At 36.5% G+C, this 18,888-nt stretch overlaps 1 protein-coding gene and 1 pseudogene across 2 annotated transcripts in view; both read left to right on the top strand.

The window, feature by feature from the left end:
* ZFPM2 (zinc finger protein, FOG family member 2) overlaps positions 1–18,888 on the top strand; it is a 457,914-nt gene that overhangs the window by 27,005 nt on the left and 412,021 nt on the right. The window lies entirely within an intron of this gene.
* The window catches only part of LOC125099044 (ATP synthase F(0) complex subunit C2, mitochondrial-like), a 39,924-nt pseudogene continuing 35,390 nt past the window's right edge, over positions 14,355–18,888 (top strand).

Here is an 18,888-nt window from a genome sequence, read left to right as displayed (position 1 = left end):
AAACCTCTGCCTTCAGTTTAGGTCATGATATCAGGGTCCTGAGATTGAGCCCCACATTGGGCTCTCTGCTCAGCGGGGAGCCTGCTTCCCCCTCTCTCTCTGCTGCTTGTGATCTCTCTCTCTGTCAAATAAATAAATAAAAAATCTTTTAAAAAAAATCAGATCAAATTTCATTCTCTTTGTGTGTCCCCATTGTGGAGATTGGTTTAATAGAGAGATTGAAAATGCAAATTTTCTGTTATAACATTATTAATAATTCCAGAATGAACTCTGTATGTAAGCACATAGACTTATTTCAGACTCTCAAATGGGATTTCATCATTTTCTAGAATGAACTATTCTTTTCTCATTTCTGTTTAAAAATCTATTTTATTATGCCTATGACTATTTCTAAATAGTCTATGTCTTCTGATTTTAGTGTTTAATTACAATATACCCTAAATTGGTAAATATTTAAGTGATTTCTCTTGAGCTTAAAAAACAAGAAAGAAAAAAAAACAGATCTTAAATATTGTCACGGTATAGATATTCTAATAGATAAGTGGATAGACTTAGTTCCTGGCGTGCTTGCTTTAGGTGTTACATATGGAGTTAAACTTAACAGGAGGGAGAATGCAAAAGCATTTTTGACCTTCATTCAGTATATCCTTGGGAGTCAGGGATATGAATTTATTATAAATATAAGTGTGTCTTACATATTACTTCTGGAGAAGGGAAGAAAACTTTTGAGAGTCCTCCTTTGTGATAGGCATAACACATAGTGCTTGTTGGACATTTTGTATACGTTCAATTTAACTGTTTACATTATTTATCTGCCTTATTCTATTTTATATAGGACAAGCACAATTAACCACATTTTAGAGACATTTCTTAGGTTTAGGGTGACTGTGATTGACAAATCCAGTGTTTGAACCAGGTTGGGGGGACTCTTTTCATAACCCCATTTTAACAGTGAAAAGGATTTTGCTGTAAAATGGAGGGATCCAATGAATGCAACATAACAAAACTTCTGGAGGTGATTTATATATCTGTCATCTTGACTGTAGTGATGGTTTCCACAGGTGTATGCATATGTCAAAACTCATCAAATTACATACATTAAATATGTTTCATTTTTTGTATGTTGACTTTACATCAGTAGAGTTGTTCTAAAAATATGTGCACAGACATATCGAGGAGACATTTTGTTATAAAATCAGAAAAGAAAAAAGCAAAAGTGGTTTCGAGAAAGATGTGACCATGTAGGTGAAAATGCCTATTACTAGATCTGGCACATAACCACCTGGTAGAGCTTAGTCTGTTTCAGAGCATGGTTCCTGTCCACTCATGGCTTACTGTCTAAGGAAACCAGAGGCAACTCTGTATATAACACAGAATGAACTATTAGGAGAGGTATGCCATACAACTTTAAACAAAGAGCTATGGGGATTAATCTGGGGCCTTTTGTTCACTTCTTTGAGAAAGTATGTTTTTAAAAACTTCAGACAATTTTAGGTAATACAAAATCCCTTCAGGAACGCTTAGGCATCAGATCGAAAAACTTATTGAAACCTTTTATGTACCCTTTCAAGAAAGTATTCAATCTAAGTATGATTATTTTTTTAAAATTTATTTATTTATTTGAGAAAGAGAGAGAGACAGAGGTGGGAGGGGCAGAAGGAGAGGGAGAGAGAGTCTCAGGCAGACTCAGTGCTCAGCACAGAGCCTGATGCAGGGCTCGATCTCGTGACCCCGAGATCACGACCTGAACTGAAACCCAGAGTGGGACACTGAACCAACTGTGCTACGCAGATGCCCCGATGGTTCTTTTAACATTAAAATTTCAATTTACTGATCATGAATCTGAAGTCTATATTAAACATAAAACTTCTAGTCATTGGGGGCGCCTGGGTGGCTCAGTGGGTTAAAGCCTCTGCCTTCTGCTCAGGTCATGATCCCCTGTGATCCAGCCCCACATTGGGCTCCCTGCTCAGCAGGGAGCCTGCTTCCTCCTCTCTGTTTCTCTGCCTACTTGTGATCTCTGTCTGTCAAATAAATAAGATCTTCAAAAAAAAAAAAAAGTCTGTTTTAAAAAAACTTCTAGTCAATCATTGATATCCATAAACCTGTTTTCTCAAAGCTTGTGAGGTTTAGCTTAGAGTTGGCATAGTCTCACAAACTTAACACATTACTGTTTTTTATAGAAAGTTAGTAAGGTACATCCATAAAACTTACTGGGAAAAAGAAGCTCATTTAATGGGAGATGTGTGAAGGTCTCAGTTCAGAGCAATCTCTCCTGTCTCCAACAGGTTTTATTTCCAACAGGATGAGTAATGTTGTAACATTTAGTAGTAGCTAATAGGTAGGGGGAAGAGGAATGCTGTAGCCAACCAGCAGTGACAGGACCCCAAAGGCGGCCTCTGACCTACTCTCACTCCTTTCAGTGGCATGCCATCTGTCAGAGGGCTCTGCCCTGTTGCGGTTAGTCTGAGCAATTTCCATTCCATTGTTTTCTCTTACAGTTTCAGCTTTATCCCCCTTCCGGCTTATTCAAGTGTTTAAATTTCAAATTAGTAGCTTGTATTTATCATTCACGTTGGGATTGGGGAAACATATTACAGCCGTTGGACATGTTTACCATATTAAAAATAATAACAAAGAAAACAAAAATGATAGAGAAAAAAATAACACATTAAGGGTTATGTTGAAGTCACAGGCGATCCTGATAAATTATCTCAATTCGGTATTCTTAAGCTACATTTCTAAAATGCCCTTACCCCAGTCTTGAGAACATTGAGAAGTGTGTGTGTGTGTGTGTGTGTGTGTGTGTATGCGTGTATGCGCGTGCGTGCATGTGTGCGCGTGAAACATATGAAGTGTTGGGACAGGATCAATTAATGGGAGTAAATCCTACTCAGGAGTTCTTTCTTTCCTTATGCATTTTGTTAGGTTTTCAAGATTCTCACAAGTCTCATCATAGTCTGTGTGGATAGATGAAAAATCATACAGTAAGGACCAAGAAAACAGTAACAACAGAACATAGTATTTTATGTACATATATACATATACATATATAATGCTGAATAATCCATGCTTTACATGGTCTTTTATATATAGTCTTTTTATAGAGTCTTTTTTATATAGTCTTTTTTAATGAAGGCGTTTGTATAAGAAGCCAAGAATTATAATTTACCATCTTACAATTTAAATTGCTTTTCCAGAAATTAAGGGTTCTCTGTTCTTTCTGTGGTGTCTGATTAAATGACACACATCAGATTTTCATCGTGGCCATAGCTGCAACCAAAACGCTGATGTGTTTTCCTTATGGCTTTTTCTGTACAAGCAAAGTGAAATGAAAAATTGAGACTATTGTTTGTATTATTCAGCTTTCCAAGTAATTTCTTGTTTTTCTAGAAGAAACATTTCTTATTCCAGTTAAGACAAAACAAAACAAAAAGGATATTAATGGTTAATCTGTGCTGTGATCATGTGAAACTTGGAGACTGGAATTTACCATTGATGTTTTTTGCATTTTAACTCCTGTTCGCTTCTTTTCAAGGGTCAGGTGATGGGGTCTGCCCAACAGTAAGCCAATAAAGGTACTGGTAGATGTTCCATATGGTAGATAATCCATTTCAGAATAGGCAATCAGAATGCCCTTTGTAATTATGTAAAAAGATGACTGGGATTTGGAATTTCATTTATAAGTTTGAAATCTGGAATTGGTTGATTTTATTTGCAAACGATTATGAGGTTGAACAGCACACTCTACTTGATCCTGTGTCGTGAATTCTTATATGATCAGCGTAGATAATGGAATATTTCCTTTCCTACTTAAAATGCATTTTCAAAAGGTTTGTAAATATTTGTTTCTCAGGGATCCATTTATCTTCTTCCTCTGTTCCAAAAGAACTATTATAGGGTTACAGAAAAAGATGATAAATGAGCCCAAGGAGTCTGGGTTTAAATTGTCCCACTCTAAGGTTGTACTATTATTTAGTAGGCATGCAAAATCTTTGAGTCCATTAATGTTAACTGATTAGGTACTGGATTTTTTTTTTTTTTTAATGCCAGAATTTTGAAATGAGAATAAGTCAGTCATGGAGCTATTCTGGCTTTTATTTATCCGTAGTTAGATCCATGTGAAAATTCAATATAACCAGAAAGAAAAATAGCTGGAAGACATTCCTTTTCAAAGGAATGACCTGGACTTCAGCTGCTCAATTCCCATTCAGTTCTGAAGGCCTGAGTAATACGTTCTGTAATTGTATACAAACCTTGTAACAAAGAATGTGACAACAAAACCCATCTGCTCTTAGTTATCCTGGTACACAATACAAGGTAAAACCTGGAATGAACCATTAGGTATTTTGATTAATTAAACTTAACTGATGGTCATTCAGAAATTCTGTTTTATTAACAACCTTTACTGAAATTCTCAGTGAAGAGTTTATGCCCCATGTAAGGTGAACATAATGAAACTTATGGTAATTTAAGACCTTCTAGAAACTCTGCCTCATCATTCTAAATGATGAAGCTCATTACATATATTGCATAACTCCAGAGGTGGAGATATAGAAGATATAGAAGTCCGTATTTGGTGTATACTGACCCCAGTGTTTTACAAAAACAATAGAAACCAAAAATACCTATCACAATACATTGGTTTTTCCATTTTCTATATTTTATATTTATATATACAGTCATAGATATAATTATATTGTGCTTATAAGAAGCACTTTCCATATATTTACATGGTCTTAATGATTTTCATTTTGCATTTCTGCTCTGTAGCCTCTCAGCTGATTTATCTAAACCTTCTATTTTAAGGCATTTGGCTAGTATCCAGGTTTTATAACTGTTACTGCAATGACTAGATTAATGCATATAGTCATTTGCTTCTAGGTTTTTCTCAGAGAATAGATTTCAGTCAGTAAGATTAGTGGATTAAAGGCTGTCTGCATTGTAGGAAGTTAGGGTGCAGAATGAAAGGATAAAGAAAACAATTGCAGCTTTGGCATTAGACTTCTAGAGTTCCTGTGTTCTTGGAAATTCTAGAATTCATTGATTCTGGAATATTAGTGTTCAGTTTTTCAACAGGGATCAACCAATCCAACAGTTTGGTATCATTGAACAATAATTACAAAGGCTGAAGGCAGGCAGCCTCTGGGAGTCTGTTAAAGCAGTTCAGGTGTGTAATAGTGATTTCCTCGGTTGAGGGTGTGTGTTGAAAATGAACAGAAACATGGCAGTCTACTCCTCATTGACCATTTATTCTGAATACTCTAGTACAAAAAAGAGATAGAACGTTCCACTCTAAAGTTCATGAAATACTTGAGTAATGAAAATATTTGGAGAGGAATAATCAGATAAATAGATTAGTGTAGATTTTAGATAGGAAAGCTTTGTATTGATTGAACCTCGAGCTGAAAGTTAAAGGAAATGGAAGGTTTTTGGTAGCAAGAAGAAAAGGATGGCTTTCTCAAGGTTGGGGGGAACAAAGAAAAATTAAACAAATTCTAATTTCTTTTGGGCACTGAACAAATGAATGGGTTTTTACCTTAATAGATATTTTAACATACTATTTATTTATTGGGGACTTTTGGAGGATACAAAATTGAACTATATTTCCCCTGGTATAAGAATCACTGTAGGGCGCCTGGGTGGCGCAGTGGGTTAAAGCCGCTGCCTTCGGCTCAGGTCATGATCCCAGGGTCCTGGGATCAAGCCCCACATCGGGCTGTCTGCTCAGCAGGAAGCCTGCTTCCCTCTCTCTCTGCCTGCCTCTCTGCCTGTCTCTGTCTGTGAAATAAACAAATAAAATCTTAAAAAAAAAATCACTGTATTCTATTTTATTTCAAATTTTTTATTTAAAATTTACATCAAATTTAACTGGCATCAGTTTTGTATTTAAAGATCTGACTCAGACTCCTTTCATTGGAATCTGGGTTACCCTGAAATTGTGTTCACTCTCTTTATGTATTTAATGATTAAGTGTGGCTCCCAATAATATTGCTGATTAAAAGTGTAAATAAGTGAAATCTGGAGTATTTACTGGGAGAGAAATATTTCTTTATTCCTCAAACCAAATATTTGTCTCTTAAAATTTATATTCAAAATTCTCCGTGTGAAAAGATAGGTCACCATTTCCCCTTTGGATAAAATGATTCAATTTTATATAAAAGCGAAACTTTATAGTATTTAATTAATGGAGAAATTAGTTATCCAAAATGATTGCCATTTCTCTAGAATCCAGCACCCTCAGCATTCCTCTGAAAGCCTACTAGAAATGCAGATTCCTAAATTCTACTCTAGATTTACTGGTCCATAACCTTGAGGGAGGGGCCCGGGAATCTGGGTTTTAATAAGCCCTTCAGGTGGTCCTTATGCATGCTTAAGTGAAAAAGTCTGCTAAATTAGTTTTTTGTTTTGTTTTGCTTTGTTTTTGATTTTGTTTTTAAGGCTAGACTTAATTATAGCCAACTGGTGCCTAATTTTTTTAAACTTTATGCATCTCAAGTTTGGGACCAAATATTGGGTGCACAATGGATAGTGTTGTGCTGATTTTGTGCATTGCTGGATGTTTTCGATGTTGTTTCATAAAATGACATTTTAATTTTGTGACCATAGCGGAAGCTTAGTTTAACACGCCTAACTAAAATACGCTTGCTTCTTGTATTGCTTTAAATTGTGTATCTTAATTTAATTTCCTAGTTTGAATTCATGTACTTTAAAATGTGTATTTTCTACATCTCAATTATAATTTATATAATTACTAGGACATAGGTTTTTTTTTAAACCCCTTCAGTGAATTCTGTTAAAGATAATTAGTGAGATTTATGATATTGGCAATACATGAGCCCACATCATTTCAACACTAAGGAAGAACATGACTTTAATTTGTAAACAAGTTCAGGCATTACTCCTTTATTTTTTTTTTTTTTTTTTTGTCTACCAGTTCTTTTGAAGTGACTTTAAAAAACATCCAAAGTTTTCATTTCACTGTCTTTCTTTTCTCTTTCTGTTCCCTTTCATTTTCTGGATATATTAGTGTGCTTGAGCAGATGAGAGTACAGGTCAGAATTTGCTTTGTAGTTATCTTTTCTTAGACAGCCACCACAAATACTGGTATAAAAATGAGCTCAAATTGTGCTTAAGACTTAGTCCTGCACTGTTATGGGGCACCTGGGTGGCTCAGTGGGATAGGCTTCTGCCTTTGGTTCAGTTCATGGCCTCGGGGTTGTAAGATTGAGCCCCGGGGTGGGCTGTCTGCTCCTCGGGGAGCCTGCTTCCTCCTCTCCCTCTGCCTGCCTCTCTGCCTACTTGTGATCTCTCTCTGTCAAAAAATAAATAAAATCTTAAAAAAAAAAAAAAAAAAAAAGACTTGTCCTGTACTGTTAGAGAATGCTTTTTTGCTTATTGAAAAAAATCTTGGAATGTTAATATTTAGACCTTATCTATCTCTCTGCCTGCATACAGACCCATCTACTACCTACCTACATCTCTACTTACTTACCTCTACCAGTCGGTTAGAGTAGGGGCAATTCATGCAGATTATTTTGCTGTGGAGAAAATCATTTCTGTATCATAATATAAAAGTAAATTATATGTATTGCATACTGTTGAGCTAAATATACAGCTTGGGAACATAATTTACTACCTGGGGATATAAAGTAGGCATTCATTGGGTTCATGGTTTGAATCATGTTACTAGCTAAGCAAACATGTAAGTCTTCAAACTTAAAATGATGAAAAATCATTTACCTTCCTAACTTTGGCCTTTCACAAGATGTGTTTTTGGAGTATCAGACTTCCCTAACTCTTCTGAAGGGCCTCCTCTCCGTACCGTCATTACGCACAGTGTGTGTGCCTCACTCTCAGAAATCCATCGGGGTTCCCTGTTCAGGAGGCACGGTAGTAGAAAGGTCCTCCCTGACCACCCCATAGGGGACATGCCTCCTTTCTTTGTCAGTGGTTGTCACCCTTCACTGCTTTATTTTTCTTCGAAGCATTTATGACCACCTGAAATAAGTCCTCCATACAGGTGAGGACTTCTGTTTGTTGAGTTGTTCTAAGCAATCTATACCCAGAATCCGAGCGAATGCCCGACACCAGAAATTTTCTGGGATTCATTTTCTTTCTTCCTCTTCTGGAGTAGAGGGTCCCTTAACAGCTGGAATTCTGTCAATTTTGTTTTGTCTCCAGTGCTGAGTACCGTGCTAAGCAATAGTAACCAATCAAAGGAATCAGGGGAAGGATACTTATGGAAGTGGGCAGAAGTAGAAACGTAGTGTAGTGGGCTAATGTGTTTGTGTTCCTCCTTTGCATCTTATCTGTCTTCATATTAAAGTCTTACATTAAGAATTCCTAGGTTAGCCGTCTTCATATTGCCCTTTACGTGTTTCTTTAAAAATTTTTTTTTCTTAAATTGAACTGTTTTTTTTTTCTGGTATTTTTTTTAATTTTATTTTTTATAAACATATATTTTTATCCCCAGGGGTACAGGTCTGTGAATCGCCAGGTTTACACACTTCACAGCACTCACCATAGCACATACCCTCCCCAATGTCCATAACCCCACCCCCCTCTCCCAACCCCCCTCCCCCCATCAACCTTCAGTTTGTTTTGTGAGATTAAGACCAAGGACTAAATTTTTTAAATTGTTCATTTTCAGTTTCTAGTATGAATTTCACTTTAATTTTTAATGTCTTTTAAAGCATCAATAAAGTGTGACTTAATTATACAGGTATCCTACAGATCTGGGCTGTGACAGTAGTCTAATGAGTATAATCACCCACTTCCTGGCCCATTGTTGTCCAGATGTAGCTGTACTTTCAGCAAACAAATCTAAAAAAGTAAACCTCAGGGGAGGGCTCTCATGATAGGCTGGTTCAAGATGCGGCAAACCACTTACCATGCTAACTTTTTTACATGAAGAAATGTGATTAAGATATGTTAAATGGAAATCTATACAAAACCAGTGAAATTGTTAAAATATTCAAATATGCCATACTGTAACAAGAAAACACTGCAGTGCACTGAAATCAGCAGTAGAACAGCTGTGTTTTAAAGGACAGTACTTTGAATGTCACTTGACAATTTGCTTTCAATTAGAAGTAATTTACAGGAAGATGCCCACAAGCTAATCTTTACAGGATAATTAAGTTCCATTTTCTTTACTTTTAATTAAAAAGCAGAAAAGATTTAGCTGATCCATAAAAAATGTTCTGTTTAAACATTCATCAGACTTCACACTCTTTTTTTGTTATTTGTTGTAGCAGATGTTATCAAAAGTGCAGTCTGCTCTGTTTTAAACCCTGAGCATTTGGAAAGTGAAACAGGAGTTGCAGTAGGCATGTACTGGTGAGGTATGATCATTTAGCATCTGTACGTTCAAAGAGGATAGAACAGATACTACTGTTCCATTCCTTAATTATGTTCCGTCTGATGCATTTAATTGTACTACAAAACCACATACATTAAAATGAGAAGCAATGCAACTGTCAATTTTGAACATTATACATAGTAGGATGATACCTAAAAAAACCCCCTTTACTGCAGATGTCTTAACGTGTCTCTCAATTCAGATGTAACACGTTTTTTATTGTAATTTTAATAATATAAAATTTGACACTGACTATTTTAGCTTGAGTTTTTACTCATTGAAAAGCAGGGAGATTTAATTCGAAAGCCATTTAAAACTTTACTCACTGGTTTTTAATGTGGTTTTTTAGCATCACTGCTATTTTTATTTTGCAAAATAAAATATATTGCTAAAGACATTTGGAACTTTGATTTTGAAACTTACTATTGAATATACTATTTTTTTTTTTTAAGGTGATGAGAGCTGACTAGGTCATGAATTGTCATAATTATTCTCACCTCGGACTATGCTAAGGAATTGCACGAAAAATTCTTCAGGCAAGGATTCTTTAGTCCAGTATTATAGTTTTTTTTTTTTTAACTTTTTTATTTTTGGGTAATTAATCTGTTCATGTTGATAATAAGTTTATTTTTCAGACTTTAAAAGATTTCCCTAATTTGAAAAAAAGTTGAGTCACAATAGAGCAAATAAAATAAAAAAAAAATAAAATTTTTATAGTCATCATTCCATTCACTATGCCTTTTGTCAAACAAGCTTGATTTTCAGTCTTTTGATCATTGAATACCTAAAGTTTAAAGATCCTATTGGAGTTACCTATTTTTGTTTACTTTTATTTTCTTATTTCCCTCTGTTCGAGGGGTAACTACAAATGACAAGACAGGTTGTTCACATGCCCGTTCATTTATTTGCTTTTGCAATTTACATTTGTATATGTAGGGAATATGCCCAAAGGCACTTTGACCAATATAGTTTAGGAGACTGCAAAATAAAGAAATGCAATTTATTTCAGCATATATTATAAATTTCAGGTAGGAGCTTAATTATAATAATCACAATGCATTCATATAAATGGAGTATGTGTTTGAACATGTAAATGTCATCAGGTTTTGTAATGAACTGGTGAAAATATATGCTTCTCTTATTGAAAGGATAACACTGGAAGAAAAGATTAAGCATGCCCTGTCTTCCTCCTTCCCTCCTCTCTCTTTGGTAATCAACACCTGGTTTGATTACATCTTTTTAAACTCTGAAAGCTATACTATAAACTCTTTACATAGAAGTTTTTATGAAAGGGAATTGTGGCAAACAGTAGTTAAACTTTCCACTTTCAGGAGAATTCCACCTTTTTTTTTCTTCCTTTCTTTTCTTTCTTTTTTTTTTTTTTGTCATCCTATAATTCAGACTTCCTTTAGCAAACGATCAGCAGTTTTCTTATTGTTCAGGAGAGTGCAGTGATTTTCCCTTTGGTGCTTGATTTTCAAGTTTATGACTGCTTTTGGAAGGATGGGACTGATTCTTATGTATTTGTGGTGCTTGGAGGAGTTATCAGCTGAGCTTAGTTTAGGTACCTGCACCCTGTCCGTTGTACCTAATGCATGGCTAGTACATGATTGGTTCTCATTAGATATTTATTAAATGGCTGGTAGACAACGAAGTTTAGACAGAGCTCAATTTGATGCAGTACGCACATTTTGTGAATTCTCCTCCTTTCCTTTCCATTCTTTTCCTTTTCTTTCTTCCTCCCTCCCTCCCTCCCTTCCTCCTTTCCTGTAAGATCAAAAGGATCTGTGATTTAAGAAGCTACAAGCAATTGTGTTACTTTCCATCTCCTTCAGGGCTGTACTTCTTGTAAAGCTAGGATTTGTGAATACTGACCTTCTCACAAACTATACATATAAAACAATTAGATTTTTTTTATAAATACAGAAATAATCAGAAATAATGTCCTACTTCAAGAGATCAAAAAAAGATAGACTTTTTTTCTTGTCTATATTTAATTTATTGGTTTGGGTTTTTTTTGCTTTTGTAGTTGTGGCTCACCCCTTCCCCACACCCCATGTTTGATTACTATAATGTTTCTAGCTTTTATTTCTATATCTAAATACATTTATATTTCTTGCCTGTATTTTCTAAATATTAATCTTGAATGGGCATCTATTTTTCCTCTTTATTCCTTCACCCTGCTTGTAATTCTTCCTCCCTCAAGTCTATCCGGTTGACATACCAGAAACAGCTGACATCTTGTCATCATTGTTTAAAATCTGCTGTGGCTCCCTATTACCTACTTCATTAAGTCCAGATTCTTCTTCTTTGGTTCTAGGACTTCCCATTACTTTTCCTTTTTCAAGTTATTTCTTATACTTCCTAGGCTATAAGGAACCTTTGTCTTCCTATACTCTATCCCACAATGTCCATTCACTTCCAGTCCCTGCTCCTGACCTTTGCTCATGTAATTCCCTGCCTTTCCCTCTTTATCCTCTAAATCTTCCACATTGAAAAGGTCCAGTGGAAGTCTCACTTGTTCCAAGAAGCTTCCCATTATTTTTCTTATCCTCAGTCTTTACTGTTTTATATTTCTTTTGCAAAAATAGTGTCAGACATCTTGGCATTTTTTTTTAAAGATTTTATTTATTTATTTGACAGACAAAGATCACAGGTAGGCAGAGAGGCAGGCAGAGAGAGAGGAGGAAGCAGGCTCCCTGCTGAGCAGAGAGCCCGATGCAGGGCTCGATCCAAGGACACCGGGATCATGATCTGAGTTGAAGGCAGAGGCTTTAACCCACTGAGCTACCCAGGCACCCCTTGGCATTTTTTTATATACATATTTTTCCTACATATAGATTAGCTTTGTCCCCCTATGAAGAACGTGTGTTTTAATAACAGAAGAAAAGAGTCCTTATGTCCCTTTTGCTTTTTTGTAAACCCTAAATCTCAGAGCATGGTGGCAAGCAGGTGATAGGCATTTATATCTTGTCTCGTTTGACTTTTAAAAAGCAGACTGTATATTAGAACTTCCTAAGTAGCTGCATACATGTTTTGGGGGAAAGTATGGAATAATATTTTCTCATACATTTAGAATAAGCTCCCCCCCCGCCAAAGGCTTGGGGATTATGTTTCATGTTTGTTTCTAGAGCGATTTTCTGCCACTTGGGAAAAAAATATTCTTTTAAAGGATAATTACCATTCGCTTGAAGAGATAAATCATCAGTTTTTAAGGACTATCATTTTAGTTCTCAATAACTCATTTTGGAGCTAAGATGTTAGTGAAAGGAAGGACGTGTAAGTCATCTATCTCTTTACCCATGGAGTGGTGGTGCCACCATGCCTCTGCCTGTTACTGGGTTCATCAGAGCCTTTGCGTATTTGTAATTACCCTTCTATAAATAGTTCGCAACTTGACCACAGCATTTTACCGCTCCGTTAGAATGAGGCCCAAGGTCCAAGTTAAAAGCAAAATCCTCAATGAATTTAACAAAATTAAGCAAAGAGCTTTAGGTTATAAGAGCAGAGTTAATGGATTCAGCTGTTCTTTACTTTCACTTTAACCAACAAATTTTGCATTCATTTTCCAGATGTGAGCCTCATTCAATTAAAATGGAGTCAGAAGTATTTTGTGAAACTCTTACATCACCCCTGGAGATAATTGGAGATAATCTAGTGTGTCACAACACTAGAGATAGAGAGCAAATCAGAATTGGGGGTCGGTTTCGTAACTGTATGGCTGAAGTATTTCAGTTTTTAATGCATATTGGCAAACTGTTGCTCAGGTTGTTCATGTGACTCAGCTGTGGCCAGAGCTAGATTGCGGTGGGGAATCTTGGAATTCAGAGGCAGCCAGTCCCAGAGCGAGAGACAGTATATAGCGGTGTTCCTCGCAGTGTGGTTGGTTCAAGGACCAAAACCATCAACAACACCTGGAAGCCGGTTAGCAAAACAAATCCGTGGGCTCTACCCCAGACCTCCTAAACCGGAAGCTCTGGCTGGAGCTCAGGAATATACAGAGTAACACCCTCCTCTCCAGGTAAACCTTATATATGCTAACGTCTAAGAGCTTCTGTCTGAGGAACCGTGGAGTCCAGCTCCTATCATTATCAGATAAACCCACCCTCTGTATTGCAATTGAACAAGCTATCTCTAATGATTTCTGATCTCTCGCCCATTGTCATAAAACGCAGACAAACCGAATCAAGTTTTCTTAAAATATGGGTTATTGCACAATTTTCATTTGTATTTTGAACTGTATTCTCAACTGATTCATCTGAGCTGATTAAAATGCAAACAAAAGAGCTAGATCGCTGTGATAAGCAATGGAAATTCCACAGCCTCTTCTAAGAGCACATGTGTGCTTTATTCAGCTTTGAGCCCTTCCCACCCAGCAGAGAACAAAAGCAACTGTAGAGCAACCTTATTCTGGCCGGGTCTTGGCATTTAGGTGCGTTTCATTTCCGCGCGTGGCTGTGTTCTGTCTTCATACAAGAAACTCTCTGCAGAATCAGTCGAATCTCAGATTGCTTGAACTACTCCATCAGGCTGATGTTTTCCTAATGAACAGAGGATTTCTAATCCCCATATCAAATAATTAATTGTTTTTCCATATCGAGGTGCTAGATAGTGACATGGAGTTCTGTATTAGTTATAATACAGGACTTGTAAAATAACTCGACCATTTCTTGAGATCTTCAAGTGTTCAGTTTGCTATGTAAATGTGTTGGCCGTATATTGATCTCTGTCAACATCAATAAATAAGATCAGTAATTAGTGTCATTTAAAAATGTAGATTACAGGGGCGCCTTGGTGGCTCAGTGGGTTAAACCTCTGTCTTCGGCTCAGGTCATGATCCCAGAGTCCTGGGATCGAGCCCCGCATGGGGCTCTCTGCTCGGCAGGGAGTCTGCTTCCTCCTCTCTCTCTGCCTGCCTCTCTGCCTATTTGTGATCTCTGTCTATCAAATAAATAAATAAATAAAAATATGGATTACAGCAGCTCTCTGTCTTCTCTGCACTGTGAGAACCTCTGCTGCCAAAGCCCACCCCCATCTCCTGAAAAATGTCCGCCTGCGCCAAGTTTGTCTCCAACCCCTTGCTGGTCAGGAGAACCTCTCAGCTGTTAAGTTGATCACTGTCTGCAGTGGAGCTAAACCTGCTGGAGATGCTTGACAGAGGAGAACTTCAGCAGCTTGGCAGCCCCTCGTCCCCTGACCTCACTGATTCCTAACTACAGCTTCTTAACCAGCGTCATTTCACGGGGCATGGATCCAGCAGCCGAGTGCGCTGGGGCTGGGGCTGCCATGGTAGGGGTGGTTGGCTCTGGGGCTGTGTTTGGGAGCCTCATCATTGGTTATGGCAGGAACCCCTCTCTGGAGCAATTGCTCTTCCCCTACACCATTCTGGGCTTTGCCCTCTTGGACACCATGGGGCTCTTGTGCCTAATGGTGGCCTTTCTCTTCCTCTTTGCCATGGGACGGGGAGCCGTATCCGCCTCCCATAGGTCCTTCTCGTGTGTGTCATCTGCCCTGTATGTTCCTTTTCCTATATCTCCCCAGGCAGCCTGGGTTGCCTCAGGGTTTAACAGAGAGAAGACAAATACTATGTTAATAAGAAAAATATATGGAGATTATGTCAACTCTTATAATTATATAAATTGTTTCTAAAAATGAACTTTTTAATAATAATGCTTTATAGAAACTGCAAGCTTGGCTATAATCGATTCTGCATATATGAATGTGTGTGTATAATATCCTCGAAGCCCTGCAGTATGTTGTAGAGTATAGGAGGAGAATTTTTGGCTTTGCCAGTTTAGTGTAGCTTAGAGCTGAGACTCAGTTATAACCTCCAGGGCATCTAGAAGTAAAATCGTATTTTACTTTTATTTAGGTAAAGGTAGAATTTACCCTGCCAAAATCTTTTCTCTACCTTAGGTTGTGTAATACTGTGGAGTAGCAATAGTTATACTGGATCTGGCTTGACTGATCTTTATATTGGTGCTACTAAGTCTGTATTTTACATCTAACTGATTGTATTGAATTTGTGTTATGTCTGATACCGGCTGGGAAGTTATAATGCCCTGGAGGGTTATTACTATTAGTGATACCGAGATGCTGTGATGATAACAAGCTCTTCTTTTCATCTAGAAGGACTCCGTTTTATTATGCTTAGGTTTTTGTCACATTCTGTTTATTATGTTCATTTATTTTAATTTTACTGATGTTATTTAAATGCCTGTTTGTATCATACTGCTAGACTCTTGGAGGGTGGAGAAGGCAAACTATGTAAGTAAACCACAGGTTTTTTGTTTCTTGTTTTTGTTTTTTTTTTTCCTCAAAAGGGTTTTCCTCTATGAGTGAATCAATGTGGGGGAAGACTGAGTATGTCCCAATGTGGAAGGTAGCTCTTCTCCTTAACCCACTTATAATATTGGCATCTTGTGCCATTAAGCTTAAATTTGATACATTTTATTGATTGAATCCCAGAATTTTGGTATAGAGTTTCCTGGGCTCAGGAGAATGACCCTAGGTCTGGAGTCACAAATAAAAGTTTTGTTTTGCTTTGTTTTCTTCTAGTGTAACTGCTGATTTTATTATCCAACAATATTTCCAAATTGAGTAGCTCTGTTTAGAGCTTTGGAAGGTGCTGAGACACCTCCCATGGGCGAAGGAACTCTTGGTTGATATTTTTTTTGCTTGTATGCTTTGTCAAGGGATTTGTGGAAGTGTCAAGGTTAAATGTATATCTTCAATTATATTTATATGTTCAAGGACTTTGAAACTCAGGCTTCTTGGATATTACATGTTCCCTGAACTATCTCTTAGTATGTATTTATGTCTTTGATAAAATTTTAAGTTGTTATTTAAATTATTATTCATTTCATCTATGATGCTAGTAGATAGAGTCTTATATATGTGTGTGTTTCTTTGGCTTGACAAATATATAGAAAACATGTTAATTCGTCCATTGTGTGTGGCTATATCACCAAGAGTGCCTTTGAAAAGATCATTTGATACAGTTGCTCTAAGGTGGAAGGATGGCTAAATTATTTGATTTTAAAATATTTGTATAACAGGGCTTTTTTGAACTTCGTGGTTTTTTTTTTTCAGTGAAGGAAAGAACGATGAAAACTACATTTTTTGGGTGCCGATCGTAGGTATACATGCTCTAATTTAGGTTTTCACATATTGCCCTCATAATGATACTCCAGGTTAGGCTCAGAGGAATAAAGAGCATGTCTGAGATACAAACCCAGTTCTAACTCCCAACGCCACTGTGTTTCTACCCTGACGTGCTTACTCTTGCCATAAGGCCATGTGCTAATATTTGGTGGAGGGTGCAGTAATAAAAGACATTTGCAAAGGAGTGGAAAAGCCAGATAGCTTTGGTGAAGACATAGGGACATAGGGAATTCTAAGGAGCTGTGTGGGCCATCTGCTTTGAGAGTTTAGGAAGGAAGAAGATCCATTGTCCAAAATCAATTTTTCCTTTCTCTAATGTTCTCAAAATTAGTTCATATAATTGATAGGTATTTATCAGTGTATGCTTTACAGCCTCTCTTGTCCACTTGCATATTGTGGAAAATTAAGTTAAAATAATTTTTTTTATGGAAAAAAAAAAGAGAGAAGGGTATGTTGTAGGCAAAATCAGTACCAATTGTATGCTGGTTTTAGCTTGAATCCAGAATTCTGGTACTAAATGAAGATTTTTATTTGTATCCTGTTTATTCAAAAGTTGGGGACACTGAAAATATATTTATTTACTGATATGTATGAACTGCCTTTTACTAAGATAATCTTCATGGTATGTGTGGTATAGGAACATTATTCCCCATATGTAAGACTCATTTGAAGCTTTCTTATTCCAGGGTTGAATAGATGGTTGCTAGATAAAGGCATCCATAAAATGATAATTAGTGTATTTATAAAAAATAGCTTTCCGTTTTGGTTTGTAAGATACACTTGTAAATTTTTATAATGTTACGGCATATTGTCCGGATTGGTTGATTGGGGGAGGGGAGAACTAAAGTAATTCAGACAAGCAATAATTACTAGGTCAAGAAATAGGGCAATTAAAAAATGATTCATGGCAAGTAGGAGTGAGACATTTACATTCTGAAAATTAATTATGGGACATTTTATTTAAATTATAATCAGGAAGAAAAGTTCAGGGAAAAGAAAGAGGTTCAGGGAAATTTTATATGTATTCATCTTGAGTACAAATTAGTAAAGATCTTAAATCCAACTAAAGTGTCAGAGTCCCTTAAAGAGATTGGAAAACCCTATTTCACTGTGACTAAAATGCCTGAAGTTTTAACCTCCAAACTAAAATATAATCAAATGTAGAGAGTGTGAATGTTTTGATAAGTCTACATATATATCCATGATGCAAGAATACAAAAGACGTGGATACTTGATTTTACAGGGTTAACAACGATGTGTTCCATTGGCCAACGCAAGTGTGAGAGCTCATATAAAATCCTCAACAAAGTATAAATTATACAATTATAAAATATAAAAATATAAATAAATATATAAAAATAAAAATATAAAAATTATAAAATCCTCTACAAATTATAAAAATAAATTATTTTATGTTTACTTAAGAAACAACAATATCCAGCTGCAATCCATTTATTGTATCGTGCCTTCTTAGAAGCTGGCTTTAACTCTGAAGTTCTGATGTCTCACAGCCTTGGTCTTTGGCCTTGAGGGCACTGATCGTTACTGCTCTTATTGGACTCCCTTTTTTTTTTTTTTTTTTTTTTTTTCCTTTGGCTCCTTCTCCTTCCACCTCATTTCCCCATTGAACTTTTCTGTCCTGGGCCCTGTTATCTCAGTTTGCTCTCAGCTTTTCAAACTCCTTTTGTACTCACTCTGATGAGCCCAACCTAGTTGTTTATGAGTGGGGATATAGAGGGCTCTGGCCTGCCCTTTCCTATTTATTAGGCATTAGGGTATTTGGCATGTTTTCAGTGTGAGCTATGGGGCTCTCATAACTCACAGGATAAAGCTAATAGACAGTAATTTTAGATCCAGTAGTAGCTGAATGGTAGATCACTGGTCTTTCAGTTTGCAAGTCTGCTCTTCCCATGGCTAATGTAAGAAATCTTGTTTGATTTTGAAAGGGTGATATCAAAGACAGGGCTTTAGATTTGAGGACTAGAAATCCCACAACTGAATTGCTCAGAATGTGTTTGCTGGAATCAGATAAAATTCCTTCCAGTGGTTGGTAAACCTCTCTTAGGGTAACAAATTGAAGAATAGTGTAAATTTCATTATCAGATATTCAATTTCAGTATTTAAAATAAGTGATCAAATATAATGCATAATCTCTGAAGTAGTTTGTAGAAGTGACTGATGTAAGTAATGGAATTTGGGTTTAAAAAGGATTCTCTTTGCCATGGGAAAGCGTTTTCAGATATCCATCCAGTAAGACCAACATGCAGGAGTTAGCTTCAGGTGTTTTAGTTGTTGTTTATTAAGCAAATAGAGTGGGGAGAAGGCCCAGAGTCAACCCATTGCTTTTTTTTTTTTTTTAA

The sequence above is a fragment of the Lutra lutra genome, chromosome 4 (assembly GCF_902655055.1).
Source record: "Lutra lutra chromosome 4, mLutLut1.2, whole genome shotgun sequence".
Lineage (NCBI taxonomy): Eukaryota > Metazoa > Chordata > Mammalia > Carnivora > Mustelidae > Lutra > Lutra lutra.
The sequence above is the reverse complement of the archived record's forward strand: the minus strand, read 5'-3'. Positions and strand labels throughout refer to the sequence as shown.